Below are 13,800 nucleotides of genomic sequence, written 5' to 3' on the forward strand. Positions count from 1 at the left end.
AAACAAAACTATATACTTTTGTGTATAAGCAACAAATATAGACTTTTTTTGATCAAATGTATGTGTCTGTAGAAAGTCATAACTATAAGTTTTTAACACTTTTGTACTAAATAAAAATATATTCTAAATCCTAACTATATCTAAGGCAATAAATAAAAATAGCATTGAAATAATATAAATAATGTGCTTATAAGTAGCTCTTTTTTTTTTTTTTTAGAATTTCAGCAACAGTATTTTTATTTGTAAATCATGCAAAGGCCTATGAAATAGGTTTTCTTAGAACAGACCCATCTTGGCTAACTCAGTGGCACAATTCAAAAGTGAAAAATTAAGATATATTCTTTGTACAGAAGAGTCTTTAATAAACCCAAGGAATGTTTTCCAACAAGATACAAACTAGACCCTAGTTTTGCATGCAAAGGCTGATGACTTTTATCACACACCAAGATTTGCTTTAATAGTTAAGGGACAGCAGTCAGGCTAGCAAAAAGTCACCAAGACAACAAAACATTTCCATGAGAGTAGTCATTTATTAACTGGCCAGATTACAAAAATAATCATGGCAGATACCTTAGTTCATCCATCTAATAAGCCTATTGATCTGGTCTTCCCTGTTACCAGCATCTCCACCTTCTACAAAATGGGTGGTCTTTTTCTTCATTCCCCCTCGTGGAGAAGATAATTTGAAGGGCCATAAAAAGTTGTTTGCTTCTTTGAAACGTTTTCCAACAGTATAGATCTCGTGAATCAGATCCTCCATGCAGATGATGCCATATTTACCAAGAGATCGGGCAATCAATGTGTTATCTGTCAGGGCAATTCGCTTCTTGTTGATTTTGCCATAACCACGCTTGTAGATCAATTCATTCACCGACTTCAGATTTGGGTACCCCCATGCTATATAAGGTTCCACAATCCTTAGCATGTTAACTGAAGCCTTGTTGAGCTTAACAAAGGTGCCATTGAAGATCTGGCGAAGGCGAAGAAGCTGCAACACCTTTCGAACCTTTGGGCTCACACCATTGATACCTCTGATCCTGATGACAAATGCCAGTTTGGGCTCCGCAGGTACGTAGAAGTTGCCAGCTTTTCTTGCCATCCTTGCCATTCGAATCTCAGTTCTGTACATCTGCCTATATTCCTTGTGGTAATGCTTAGCTTTTTCATAGATAAGCTTCCTTCTTGCCTTTGGAAGCATCTTCTGAGCAAACTTCTTCCTCAGATGCTTGATCTTCAACTCTGCGAAATTCCTTCCCTTCTTCTTAAGGGTTTCTGGCACAGCAGAAACCTTCTTTTTCTTCTCTTCTGCACCCTCCATGGTTCCAGCCGGAAAAGAGTAATAAGTAGCTCTTTTACTTTAAAGATTTATTTATTTATTTGAGAGAGAGAGAGAGAGAGTGAGTGATGGAGGGGAGGGGTAGAGGGAGAGGGAGAAAAGAAGCCAACTTCCTGCTGAGCCTGGAGTCTGACATGGGGCTCAGGCCCACAGCCTGAGATCACCGTCTGAGCCAAAACTAAGAGTCATGCTCAACCGACTGAGCCACCCAGGCGCCCCAGTAGCTCTTTTACTTTAAATATTGTTTGAGTAAGGTTGGCCTTCATAGATGTGATTTAAAGAATATGGTCTTACATTTAGATTTTGCGAAATCATGGTGGGGGAAGGGGAGTTGAGGATGGGGTGTAGTGGGATTAGGTCAGTTTGGGATCTAGGCTCTGGTCATGTCTTCTGTGACTTCAAAGCTGGGAAAGACAGGGGAGAGAGCTCCCCAGTCCCTTTTTTTAAGTAAAAGTAAAGAGAGTATTAAACAAAGGGAGGAAATCTACTATCAAAATCAACTAGGTGTCAGGGGCTCAGTCACTGAGGAGCAGGTGCCTAGAAACTGACAAAGTCAGGTGCACAAACCCAGTCAGATGGCAAGTGCCCATATCTCTGTAGTGCACAGCTCAGAAGCCATCACATCTGAAAAGACCACTAGAGAGATGGGGAGAAAGTCAGAGATGTCTGTGAAAAACTGTACCCAGAATGGGAGCCCCACAGGGGTGTGGCTAAACTCTGCCTCTAGGCAGACAAAGTGTGAGGCCCAGGCATCCTGGTCTCCTGACCCGGGGAGGTGAACAGCCCTTCCCAAATCTGACCGTCAGAAAATCGAAGGGTGGGGCGCCTGGGTGGCTCAGTCGTTGAGCGTCTGCCTTCGGCTCAGGTCATGATCCCAGGGTGCTGGGATCGAGCCCCGCATCGGTCTCCCTGCTCTGCGGGAGGTCTGCTTCTCCCTCTCCCACTCCCCCTGCTTGCGTTCCGTCTCTCGCTGTGTCTCTCTCTGTCAAATAAATAAATAAAACCTTTAAAAAAAAAAAAAGAAAAAGAAAATCTAAGGGTATAACCACACCGCATTCTCAGGTAATGGTGGTTTTCCTTCAAAAAAGGTGCCAATTACACATGTAAAATGAGAACACCTAGTATTACCTGCCTCTAACAAATTACTACCCATCAGTTAAATTCCTGGGAATCACATTAGGTTGTCCTATACTGAAAAACCCCGGGCAAGGAAAAAATAATTTCTGATGTGAATCGGATGACAGAGGAAACTAAATTTTTAGAATTTTGGTAGAACCATAGCTTATACTTCTGCTCATCTTATAACCCTTTATTCACCAGATAACTCCCCAAAATGGAATTTGTGTTTCTTGCCTTGTTGATCAAGCAGGTATCAAAGAATATAATTTAAAAGAGCAAAGTCGGGCGCCTGGGTGGCTCAGTTGGTTAAGCGACTGCCTTCGGCTCAGGTCATGATCCTGGAGTCCCGGGATTGAGTCCCACATCAGGCTACCTGCTCAGCGGGGAGTCTGCTTCTCCCTCTGACCCTCTTCCCTCTCATGCTCTCTCTCATTCTCTCTCTCTCTCAAATAAATAAATAAAATCTTAAAAAAAATAAAATAAAAATTAAATTCTTAAAAAAATAAAAAATAAAAGAGCGAAGTCTTTCGTAGCTATAACTAAATAAATCCTTGACTTATTTTTTATTATTTTATCATTACTATTATTTATTTGAGAATAGTTGATGACTCTTGCCTTATTCTACGTGGTAAGTAAAACCTCTGGGGGTGGGCCAAAAATATCTGAAGGTTATTTTTAAAGGTGTTGGGTGAGATCAAAATATAATGTAAATATTATAAGGCAAATGAAATATATGAATTTCTTTTATGAATTGGTTCTTTTTTTTTAAGATTTTATTTATTTGACAGAGAGAGACACAGAGAGAGAGGGAACACAAGCAGGGGCAGTGGGAGAGGGAGAAGCAGGCTTCCCGCAGAGCGGGGAGCCCGATGCGGGGCTCGATCCCAGGACCCCGGGATCATGACCTGAGCTGAAGGCAGACGCTTAACGACTGAGCCACCCAGGCGCCCTTATGAATTGGTTCTTGAGGACCCTAGAACATGTTATAAAATGTGGACCTACAAAAATTGCTCCATTTAAAACTTAGCGTAAGCTTAAAAGTATTTAATTATTTTTTGATAATTAATTTGGTTACAGTTTTTGATGTCCTTAATCGGCTTTTTAAAGTAGGGATAAGGATGGGGCACCTGGGTGGCTCAGTCGTTAAGCGTCTGCCTTCGGCTCAGGTCATGATCCTGGGGTCCTGGGATTGAGCCCTGAGTCGGGCTCCCTGCTTCTCCCTCTCCCACTCCCCCTGCTTGTGTTCCCTCTCTCGCTGTGTCTCTCTCTGTCAAATAAATAAATAAAATCTTAAAAAAAAAAAAAAAGTAGGGATAGAGTAGGGCACCTGGGTGACTCAGTCAGTTAAGCCTCTGCCTTTGGCTCAGGTCATGATCCCAGGGTCCTGGGATCGAGTCCCGCATCGGGCTCCCTGCTCAGCAGAGAGCCTGCTTCTCCCTCTCCTACTCGCCCCCCGCCTGTGTTCCCTCTCTTGCTGTCTCTCTCTCTCTGTCAAATAAATAAAATCTTAAAAAATATATATATATTGATAGTAATGCCTGTGAAAATAGAGCTAAATGAGAGATATAGGCGAAATCTCAAAAGGTTGTTATTGTTTTACTCGTTCATTTTTGCTATTGTTTATTACTGGTATACAATTCTAAGACATTGTGAGATCTATCTCTTTTGTATTTTTCTGGTATCAGTTGGGGAGAGATAAAATTGTCTCTTGTTTTTTAAAGATTTATTTATTTATTTGAGAGAGAGCAGGGGGAGGGGCAGAAGGAGAGGGAGACAAGCAGAGCAGGGAGCCTGATGCAGGACTTGATCCCAGGACCCAGAGATCCTGATCTGAGCTGAAATCAAGATTCAGACACTTAAATGACTGAGCCACCCTGGCAGCCCCTGGCTCTTCTCTTTACAATAAATGATACCATGCACGGGCGCCTGGGTGGCTCAGTTGGTTAAGCGACTGCCTTCGGCTCAGGTCATGATCCTGGAGTCCCGGGATCGAGTCCCACATCGGGCTCCCTGCTCTGCGGGGAGTCTGCTTCTCCCTCTGACCCTCTTCCCTCTTGTGCTCTCTATCTCTCATTCTCTCTCTCTCAAATAAATAAATAAAATCTTTAAAAAAAAAATGACACCATGCATACTGAAAAGTTTCATCGGGGTCTATGTCATAAAAACTTAATTCCAAAATATTTAGATTACAATTTTTTAAAAAGGGAATTCATGATGTGGTCTGAAAGGAAAAACATTGGCTTATCTGTAGCCAAACAGCAATGTTTTACTCTTTAATGCCTCTCTTCCAACTGAGTCTGTTTTCTCATTCAAAGAAAAACAGTTTTCCTGGGGCGCCTGGGTGGCTCAGTCGGTTAAGTGTCTGCCTTCGGCTCAGGTCATGATCCCAGGGTCCTGGGATCGAGCCCCACATCGGGCTCCCTGCTCAGCGGGGAGCCTGCTTCTCCCTCTGCCTCTGCCTGCCTGCCTGCCTACTTGTGCTCTCTCTCTCTGTCAAATAAATAAATTAAAAAAAAAAAATCTTAAAAAAAAAAGAAAAAGAAAAACAGTTTTCCAAAGTCTTTCCTCAGGATGTAGAAAATATATTAGATCAAACCTGGACTCAGAAAAAAAATGGACAAAAAAAAAAAGAAGAAAAATAGACAAAAAGTCCTGACTCTTGCAATGAGATAATTGTAGTGAAAATATACAATACTTTGGTGGCCCTCGATTATTGCTCCCCATTTTATACATGTCCTCTGTGTATATGAGTAAAGTAAGGTTGATAAATCAGGCTTGCCCAAAATCTTACACAATTTGGGATGCCTTAGTGTTAAAGTCACACTCTAGGATGTGACACTCTAGGAAACTTGGTATGGTAGTTACAGCAATGAGGCCAACCCTGTGGGTCCTTTCCCACACTTTTTTTTTTTAAAGATTTAATTTATTTATTTGAGAGAGAAAGATAGAGAGAGGGAGAGAGAGAGCATGAGCCAGGGGAAGGGGCAGAGGAAGAGGGAGAAGCAGGTTCCCCAGTGAGCAGGGAGCCCGATGCCGGGCTCAATCCCAGGAAACTGAGATCATGATCCCAGCCAAAGGCAGACACCGAACCAACTGAGTCACCCCAGCACCCCTTGCCCACACTTTTTAAATGAATTTCATTCAAATTAAAATCCACATGGATCCATTCATATTGTCCAGTAAATAGGTGTTTATTTTGTGGATAGAAAAGTGGAGCCTGGCTGGCTCAGTCGGTAGGTAGAGCATGTGACTCAATCTCAGGCCATGAGTTCAACCCCACACTGGGCATGGAGCCCAGTTTAAAAAAAAATTTTTTTTTAAGTCTGTTCTTGCAGAAGATCTAGTTACTGTTTTTTTTTTTTTTAAATCTTAATAATTTCTCATTGGAGACTGCTTATTTTCATACTTAAAGCAGAAGAAAATGTCTCAGAGTAATAAACTCAGTAAATTGTAGAGTACAATAATTTTTGCACTATTGTTTTTTATTTGGTGTAAAGACACATCTGAGAAAAACAAAAGGATTTTAAAGACCATAATAGCTAAAATCTCTTAATAAACACTAATGTTATTAAGGCCCTAAGGCTTAACTTTTGTACTCATGATTTTGAGAGCCACACCAAAAATGAAAACTGGATTAAGATTTATTTAAAAATTACAGACATGAAATGGCATGCTCCTGCCCCATGATTTTCATCAAATTACAGTATGAGTAACCAGTGATAGTATCTCATGCTGTCAACTCTTATCTGCCATTCTTAACTTTCACAGAAAAAGCCCTCCTTCCTGTAAAGCCCACACGATTGTGTCCCCAGTGTCAACCTACCAGCACCAGTAAAGACCTTCCTATAAATGAAATGCAGGATCCTCACTGCTTGGGCAAGTGTTCATTATAATTCACACTGCCCAAACTACCAGGAATGAGAATCTAGACAACAAAAACACTGCAAAAAATGTTCTAGTACCGGGGCGCCTGGGTGGCTCAATAGGTTGAGCGGCTGTCTTCGGCTCAGGTCACGATCTCAGGGTCCTGGGATTGAGCCACACAATGAACCCTGATTGAGCCCCGAGTTGAACCTCGCATTGAGCCCAGTTTAGCTTCTGCTTCGGCTTTTGGCTCCACGCTAAGCAGGGAGTCTGTTTCTGCCACTCCTTCTGCCCCTCCCACCAGACCGCTCATGCTCTTTTTCTCAAATAAATAAATAAAATCTTTAAAGAAATAAAATCTTTATAAAAAATGAATTATAAATTCACATAATATAGATAGCAATGTATGTGATAGGTAATTATATTACTTATAAAAACAAAACATTGTGAATAACACAAATGTCATCATAAGGAACTAATGGATAATGCTGGAGATCCATAGAATAAATTATTATATGCCCATTAAAACTCATATATTTTAGGGGTGTCTGGGTGGCTCAGTCATTAAGCGTCTGCCTTCGGCTCAGGTCATGATCCCAGGGTCCTGGGATCTAGCCCCGCATCGGGCTCCCCGCTCTGCAGGAAGCTTGTTCTCCCTCTCCCACTCCCCCGCTTGTGTTCCCTCTCTCGCTGTGTCTCTCTGTCAAAAAAAATAAATAAAATCTTAAAAAAAAAAACTCATATGTTTTTAAAAATGTTTAATAGAAGGAAATATAATTGATGTCATATGTGAAAAAAAAGTCAGAAAATTGCCAGAGGGTTTAAGAAGGTAAAGAAGTAAGCACTAGTATTCCCAAAAAATGAATTAAAATTTTTCCCAGGGCGCCTGGGTGGCACAGTCGTTAAGCGGCTGCCTTCAGCTCAGGTCATGATCCCAGGGTCCTGGGATTGAGTCCCACATCGGGCTCCTCGTTCAGCGGGAAGCCTGCTTCTCCCTCTCCCACTCCCCCTGTTTGTGTTCCCTCTCTCTGTGTGTCTCTCTCTGTCAAATAAATAAATAAAATCTTTAAAAAAATTTTTTTCCCAAAAACAGTTTATAAATCAGCATGTATATGGCTTTCACAACTTTCTTTGTATATCATACAAGCATGTGTATATAAATTAAAAATAATGAAAAGAAAGGAACTTCTAAATTATTATTTTTTATCTGACTGGTAGGGTAAAGGTGATTATATAATTTTCTTTTCCTTTTGTTCTCCCAATTCCAAACCCCATTTCCTTTAATACCCACTTATTATTTTATTAGCCAGAAATATGTTACTACTTTTTTTTAGAGCTCTTGTCTGAGCTAGACCTGGTCTCTACCCAAAATAATTCCATAACTGAACACACCCCACTCTGCAACCACAACCTACCTGGTCATGTCAACCCTCAGGCAGTTATTTCTTTTAGTAATTTAGTAATTTATCTGTTTGAGAGAGAGAGAGAATACACAAGCAGGGGGGAGAGGCAGAGGGAGAGGCAGAAGGACAGAGAGGGAGAAGCAGACTCCCTGCTGAGCTGGGAGCCTGATGCGGGGCTCGATCCCAGGACACTAAGAGATCATGACCTGAGCCTTTGGTTCAGGTCAAACAACTGAGCCACCCAGGCACCACTATTATTGTTTTTAAAGTAGGCTCCACACCCAACGTGGGGCTTGAACTCATGATCAAGAGTCACATGCTCTACTGACTGAACCAGCCAGACACCCCAGAAGTTTCTTGAATTTTAACCCAAATCTCTAAGTCACCTTTCTAACTTGAATGGTATCTCCTAATTCTAATAATATCTGTACCTGTTTCTCAACCTGGCCTTGATATTCTAATTGAACTGACATTTGTCTTTCTAGAGATGTTTTAACTATTGTTAAATTTTACTGTTTACTGTTTAAATTTTATTGTTATTTTACTCTTCACTTATATTCATTGAACAAATATTGATTGAGAACACGTGATGGAGGATGAAAAAGGGGGACTAAATATAACCTGCTCTTTGAAGAACTTTGCAGGTTACAAGGATAAGATGGTAGGGGCTTAGAGTGAGATCTATGTTTAAGAGAGAATTGCCCTTTTCAGATAGAATTTTGAGCATGTTTAAATACTTCCAGCAATAACCCAACATTGTTGCAAGTTGCCTAAATTCAGTGTACAGTGAAATAAATTTTCATATGTTGCATTTCCTTATGAGTGCCATAGACTATCACAACCCCAACCCAACCCTAATAGCTACTAGAACAAAGGAGGGGAGCCTGACTGGTAGAGAGCATGCAACTCTTGAACTCTGGATGTGAGTTCCAGCCCCACATTGCATATAGAGATTATTTAAAAAAAAAAAAAAGAACAAGCAAAAGAAAGAAAAGAAGGAGGGAAGAAGGAAAATTTTCATAAGTACTTCAGCACTAGAGCACCTAAAATCAAAACACCAATTTCTTTTTTTTTTAAGATTTTATTTATTTATTTGACAGAGAGAGGGCACAAGAGAGCACAAGCAGGGGGAGTGGGAGAGGGAGAAGCAGGCTTCCCGCCGAGCAGGGAGTCCCATGTGGGACACGATCCCAGGCCCCTGGGATCATGACCTGAGCCGAAGGCAGATGCTTAACCAACTGAGCCACCCAGGCGCCCCCAAAACACCAATTTCTTGAAAATAGCACTTCCCAAACAAATTCTTCCCAAGGCTCAAGTCTTAAAACAAATCTACCTCTGTTACTCACACACGACCAGAGTGAAGACTTGTGATAGCTAGCTATACACAAGAAATAAGCAGGAAAAACAGGGAAGAGAGAAAAATTTTCATGGCTTCACATTCAAAATGCTGACACTTTTTTAGGAAAAAATCCCACCTATTAGTTTAAAAATTACTTAGAAATTTCTCACCAGTTTCTAAAGGTTAACTGTGCTCTTATGCTTCTCATTTCCTGGAGAAAATTTTCTAGTCTTGCAAACCCCTCCTTTTCTCACTACAATGTAAGCTCTACCAGTTCTGTCCCCCAGTCTACTTTGTTCATTCATGTATGCCAAAGACCTAGAAGACCCCTGAGCACATAACAGGACTTCCGTTAGGACTCGATGAGTAAATTCGTCAATAATGACCTATAATGTACTCTTGTCTTCTTGCTAAATTTAGACATTTGCAAAAGTGGCACCATCAACCACTAGGTTTTTCCTGGGACTTTCCTTCACTTTTTACTGTCAACATGATGGACTTACATAAAAGCTCTCTTTTTCCTTTTAATTCTCCTTTTCACCCCCGGTTCCCCAAGGCTGAACTGTGCTTGGACTAGCAGGTAGACTGCATTGAAAAATCGGCAAGCTTCCCGGGAAAATCCTCCATGTGTGTTGTTCAGAGGCCCAATGCCCCCTTCACACACATGTTCATTCCTCTCTCAGTTTCTGCTGTGTCCCTCTCCTACTCAGTGATTTCTTTTTTTCGTTTTTTTTTTTTTTTAATTTATCTTAGAGAAAGAGAGAGAGCACGAGCAGGGGGTAGGGGTAGAAGGAGAGGGAGAAGCAGACTCCACGCTGAGCAAGAAGCCTGATGCAGGACTCGATCCCAGGAGCCTGGGATCATGACCTGAGCCAAAGGCAGACACTTAATCAACTGAGACACCCAGGGGCCCTACTCAGTGATTTCTTAGGACAGTGAACCTGACCACCCAGAGAGACTCCCCCGGCCCACATTACCAAATGTTCTCTAATAGAAAATCCCCCCCACCCCCATTTCAGAATGGTAGCTTGAATTCTTGGTGCTTTCCTGGCCTGCACCTCCAGGAGGGATGGTGAGGACTGATATAGAGTCTTTAACAGGGGCCCTTTCTCAGCTTTTGAAATCCCCAGAACTTCATTCCCCTAATGGCAGCCAATTACCTCCTAATCCCCTATACTTTTATCCTCTCTGATAGTCTGTTTCCCTCAGGAGTTCTCCTACCCCTTTCGTTTGTTTCAGTTGAGCTTTCCACACAACTTGCTTCCTGCCCATCCTCTCTAGTTAGGTTAGGGAAAATAATTTTGTCACCTTGCATAGACTCCAATACACTAAAAAGGTGAACTAGCTGCAATAGCAGCACATGGGAGCTCGTGAGAAATGCAGATTCTTGGGTCCTACCTAACACCTGCTGAATCAGCATCTGCATCTTAACAAGATCCCTAGGTGCTACATAAAAGTTTGCAAAGCACCAAACTAGGCCGGTGGCTCTCAATGCTGGAATCATGGAGATGCTCTAAGAAATCCTGATGTCTAAGACGTACCCCAAACCAATTAAATCAAAACCTCTGAGGATTGAGTCCAGGGCTCAGTATTTTTTTTTTAAAGATTTTATTTATTTATTTATTTGAGAGAGAGAAAGAGCACATGGGGGGGGAGGGTCAGAGGGAGAAGCAGACTCCCCACTGAGCAGGGAGCCCGATGCGGGACTCGATCCTGGGACCCCAGGATCATGACCTGAGCCGAAGGCAGACACTTAATGACTGGGCCACCCCAGGTGCCCCAGGGTTCAGTATTTTTAAAGCTTCTTCCAGTGACACCAGTATGTACTCAAGTTTGAGCCACTGGAGTGAAATTTTTTCTTTCCCTAGTGGTTGACTATTGGTGTAATCTCTTTATACAAAGAGATGACTGAAGTCATGATAACTCCAGGAAAAAATAGACTTCTTCTGGAACGCTAATATCTTATAAGGCACATGCTTTGGCTAGAAAAGATGTAGTCCTAACTTCCAAAGACTGTTTCTGAAGACTGGACCCGGAGGTGGTAGAACAGTGTAGTGGTTAGATCAAGGTTCGGCTCTTCCACCGGCTGTGACCTTTTAGCAACACAGTTTCTACATCTGTACAACAGTGATCATAATGTGATCCATCACAAGCTTTTTATCTTGAGTGGTCATCTGGTTCCTTTTTCTGCAGATTAGAACTCAACATCATAAGCCCATCGGATTTTCTTAAATAAAAAGGCCATGAAAAATCACAAAAGCCAGAGCAGAAATAAATGAAATAGAGAGCAGAAAAACAACAATGATTAACAAAACTAAGAGCTACTTAAAAAAAAAAAAAGATAAATAAAATTGACAGAACCTTAGCTAGACTAAGAAAAAAAGGGAAGGACGACTCACTGACTCCGTCTGTAGAGCGTGTGACTCTTGATCTCCGATCTCGGGGTTGTGGGTTCAAGTCCCCATACTGGGTGTAGAGATTACTTAAAAATAAAATCTTAAAAAAAAAGTTCCTATTTTTTTGGTGAGTGGATAAAAAGCAGCCTGCAGTCACCGGGTTAGCAAACAGTAGGCTTCCTTGCTTCCTTCCTTCTGGGCCCCACTTTTTTTTTAAGATTTTATTTTTAAGTAATCTCCACAACCAATGTGGGGGCTTGAACTTCCAACCCCAAGATCAAGAGTCGCATGCTCTTCTGACAGAGCCGGCCAGGCACCCCTGGGCCCTGTTTTCTGATAGACTTCTAGTTCATGAGTACAGAGGAAGTACACAGAGTGAGAAGTCACATCGGGTCAGATTTCTCCGTAGTTTTTAATCTGTCCTGGAAAATCTCTAACGGGCCTGGGTGGAGGCAGCTTTGCTCTCTCTTCTGGCAGCTCTTCCGGCCTCAGTTGCCCCGTCTGCTGCTGGGAATGGGGGTTGCCTCCACGACAGCTCGCTCTGGAGGCAGAAAGAAACTCAGCAACTACTCTAAAGTACCTGCCCCATTTGGCTGCTGTTTAATGGAAGCCCCTTGAATTGTCTAACTGTTATTTGTGGTCAATAGTTTGCTGTTTGTTTGCTGTTGTTTTGATATTTCTCAGGCTATTTTTAGTACTGAAATCTGGATGGTTATGGGTTCAGAGCAGTCACGCCGTAGTATACGGTACAGTACATGGACACGGTCATGGGCACGGTCATGTGCATGTCTGTGTGTGGGGGGGGGATGACTTAACAATCAAGTGGCAGTTATATGGGCTGTTTTACTGCACTGAGATATGTTTGTATTTTGTCTAAACGGTCCTTACAAACTGCAATACATATTTATCAGAAGCAGTAGCACTAATATCAATCAATAAGCCATAGCCTTAAAATTAAAAAAAAAAACAACAGTATTTTCTCTTAACTTTGAAAATATTACACTTTCATCATGGAGAATTTAAATAATACATAAGGTAAAAAGAAAAATCACCTGCAAATGAATTACTCAGAAAGAACCAGCTGAACATTTTTGTTGTTTCTCACCAGTCTTTTTTTTTTTTTTTTACAAGAGAACAAATCTACACCTTTATTTACTTTTCATTAAATTTAAATCCTTGAGGGGTAGAGCATCACACGGATTCTGTGGCCAATGGCTTTAGCAGGCAGGTTGCTTTGGAATTCAGCACGAACCATGCCACTGTTTCCATGAGCTCAAGCTACTTTTCCCCAGATTACACTGGTTCTGTTTGGTTTGCCACCAGGAGTCACTGTGTTGTTCTTTGCTTTGTACACATAAGCACATCTCTTGCCTAGATAGAATTCCGTTTCATCTCGAGCATAAACACCTTCGATTTTAAGAAAAGCTGTGTGCTCCCTCTGGTTCCGGAGACCCCGCTTATAGCCAGCAAAAATGGCCTTGGACCACAGCCTTCCAGACATTATTTGGCATTATAGGAGTCCTGTTCCCAGCAGGCCTCCACAGACTCCAAGGGGGCCCTCCCCAGTCTTATTATCCCTAAATATACGATGTAATGTTTATATCATCTCGTACTTCTTAGAGCTTTCAAAGGAGGCATGCAGTCAGAAATGAGCCTGCCCCAGACACAGCTGTAGGGCTAGAGTCCAGACTGGACAATCCATTTGTACCCGAGACAAACAGGAAGTTAGAAGTTTCTGCAGCAGGTGGGTCCCAAGGTGGAAAAAGAACATTATATTTGTCCCTGCGGATTTGAAAAGAACCGTGTATTTGGCATTCAGATGATAGGCCAGTGCCTTTTACCTAACAACAGAGGATTTTTCTCAAGGAACAAATTGACAACATTCTTCCCCATCCACTCCCCTCTCCTTTTTTTTTTTTTTTAAGATTTTATTTATTTACTTGACAGAGACAGAGACAGCGAGAACAGGAACACACGGAGGGGGAGTGGGAGAGGGAGAAGCAGGCTTCCCGCTGAGCAGGGAGCCAGATGTAGGCCTCGATCCCAGGACCCTGGGATCATGACCCGAGCCAAAGGCAGCCGCTTAACGACTGAGCCACCCAGGTGCCCCCCCCTTTTTTTTTTTATTAATCTCATATATTAGATTATCTGCTATGGCAAAGTTTACATCTCCATTAAAAAACAATATTATAGCTCCTTCCCTCACGGCACTCAGAAAAAGCCAACCTTTCCAACTCTTTCATTTTATTCTCCTAGCCTCCAGAACTAGGAATCGTAAATGTTGTCTACACTCAGTTTGTGATACTTTGTTACAGCATCCCTACATGATTCATACACAAACCA

General features: G+C 41.8%; 1 pseudogene; it reads right to left on the reverse strand.

The window, feature by feature from the left end:
* Positions 1-502: 502 nt before the first annotated feature.
* Positions 503-1,318, reverse strand: LOC112830209 (large ribosomal subunit protein uL30 pseudogene; annotated as a pseudogene).
* Positions 1,319-13,800: the final 12,482 nt, after the last annotated feature.

Source organism: Callorhinus ursinus, unplaced genomic scaffold (assembly GCF_003265705.2).
Source record: "Callorhinus ursinus isolate GAN/ISIS: 27379988/994484 unplaced genomic scaffold, GSC_fseal_2.0 scaffold27, whole genome shotgun sequence".
Lineage (NCBI taxonomy): Eukaryota > Metazoa > Chordata > Mammalia > Carnivora > Otariidae > Callorhinus > Callorhinus ursinus.